Source organism: Tinamus guttatus, unplaced genomic scaffold (genome assembly GCF_059628265.1).
Source record: "Tinamus guttatus ecotype Peru unplaced genomic scaffold, ASM5962826v1 Tinamus_guttatus_pri_ptg000366l, whole genome shotgun sequence".
Lineage (NCBI taxonomy): Eukaryota > Metazoa > Chordata > Aves > Tinamiformes > Tinamidae > Tinamus > Tinamus guttatus.
Window position 1 is genome coordinate 1094423 of NW_028288900.1, and position 2248 is coordinate 1096670.

General features: G+C 47.5%; 1 non-coding gene across 1 annotated transcript; it reads left to right on the plus strand.

Annotated features, from left to right (window-relative positions):
- Positions 1 to 303: 303 nt before the first annotated feature.
- Positions 304 to 375, plus strand: TRNAE-CUC (transfer RNA glutamic acid (anticodon CUC)). Its single transcript has one exon. It is a non-coding gene; the product is annotated as a tRNA-Glu (tRNA).
- Positions 376 to 2248: the final 1873 nt, after the last annotated feature.

Sequence of the window (2248 nt, forward strand, 5' to 3'; positions counted from 1 at the left end):
ACCGCTGGGGATGCCGCCGCCGCCCCCCAGCCCCGGCCGCCATCTCGCCTCAGGCCCCCCGCGCCCTCGGCCGCCGCCGCCGCCGTCACGCGCCCCGCTCCCCCCCGGCGCCCCCCCCCCCCGACGGGGCAGAATGGAACGCCCCTGCCCTGGGCGCTCCTACCTCCAGCGCTTGGTACGGGCCGGAAAGGGGGGAGGCGGGGGCGAGGCCACACGGCAGGGGCGGAGCCGCTCGGGGCGGGGAGGCAGGGCGGGCGCGCGCGCGCAGCTGTTCTGCAGAGGCCGCGAGGCATAGTGCACAGCTCCCTGGTGGTCTAGTGGTTAGGATTCGGCGCTCTCACCGCCGCGGCCCGGGTTCGATTCCCGGTCAGGGAAGTCAGTTTTTTTTTTTCCGCTTAATGTTTAAGCTCCTCTGTGTCCCGCTCCTTCTGCTTTTGCAGATCAAAGAGAACTTGGCCGACTGCGGAGAGGGAGATTGGCTCGGTCGCAACTCCCTGTGCACGTACAGACAGACAGGTGTATTCCCCTGTCTGCAAGTCCATTGCAAAACCAACCCTGGATACCCCATTTCCACCCTTCAGGCTCCCAGGATCCGGCAGAGCTGAGCCATGCCTGCCCGGGGGCTGCCAGGCATTGTCAGGCATCATTTATGCTTTCTTGGAAAACTTGGGGGATAGGAGCTTTCACACACGGGCTTAATTTATATCTCTGATATTAGCTTATCTTTCTGTCTGTCTCTGCAAGTTTATACCACTGTATTAATTATGCCTATTATGTTTAATATTAAACATAAACCTTTGCCTGACTCTGAAAATGAATAGGACAAGGAAAATTGAATACTCTCTTCTTTTTTATTTATTTATTTTTTTATTTTCCGAAGGCATATTTTCCTTTTACCCTCATGTGGCACTTTTACCTGAAGGACACACTTAACCAGCTATGCATTCATTGGATTTATTTGCACCTATAAAATCAGGTGGTAGCTTATCACCTTTTGTCGTTGTTGTTCTTATCGTGGAAATAAACACGGAGGTAAAACATTGTTCTAGAGGAAACGAACTTCCACTTATTGGCAAAACCCAGCATTTTCACATGCCACAAGGTGGCATTCTAGGCGCACCGCTTCCACAGACTCTCGTTCGCTTCTTCATAGGCTGGTTGCTATTTGAAAGATGTGTAATTTAATTCCAAACGCTAACACCATTTGCTTAACTCTAATGCGCTGTACACTCCGGTTTGTCCAAGGAATTTATATGTTGGTTATCTGTATATACTGTTACTAGAGTGATGAAGAGCTGTGTGGCCCTCAGGTGCCACGCGAAGAGGACCTGTAGGTCCTGCACTGAAGATGGCTGTTGTAGCCATGGCAGCCAGCAGCACAACAAGGTAAAGTGCTTATGAGCTGGAGGGGGAACAGGGAAAAGAAAGAAGTTCCCAGGCACAAAATCTCTTCCCCAGATGCAAGTCTGGAGAAACTTGTTTGGTTTTTGAGTTTTGTTGATCGTTTTTGTTTTGTTTTGCTTTGCTTTGTCCTCCTGCTCTCTCTCCTCAATATTTCTATCAAATGCAATTAAAAAAAAAAAAAAAGGTAACTGTAAGTCTCTTTTTAGTATATCTGCTATATAGATCGCCTGGGACAATGAGATAAAACTGCTAGAAATGGCAAACCTCATTTCAGATCTTTCTGTGGATTCTGCTTGAGAACTGTGCTTGGAAAATTTATTCTGAAATGGATTATAAGAGAGATAACTTCATCCAAAATGAAGCTTTTTTAAAAAAGATGATAGTAATGAAAGTAAAATGAAGATCTAATTGGTAAATACAGCTCTAGATAATATTCTCCAAGGACCATTTTTGCAGCAAGGTCTTTAAAAGGAGCAGTTGCCATATTTAATTAAGAAGTTCTCTGAGCATGAAATTATGAAAGCCTTCTCAGGCTTTTAAATGCCTGAACTTTTTTACTCACATGGTGAAAATCTCTTTTTAGACCACTTTTATGACTGCCTTGAAGCATATCAGCCATGACCTTCTGCGGTTCCATGCCTTGTCCCTCACATGCACTGTTGGTTAATCATATTTAAGTAAACTGTATTGGTGATGAATTATGCTGCGCTTAATCTCTGGCTAGCTCACCGAAAGACAGACCTGGGAGGTGCCTGCTTCCCCCCAGAGCAGGAAAATTACAACAAGCGCAAAACAAATACAGCGACACGTGACTTAACGCGCGGGTGTGCGTGTGAGCCCGGGT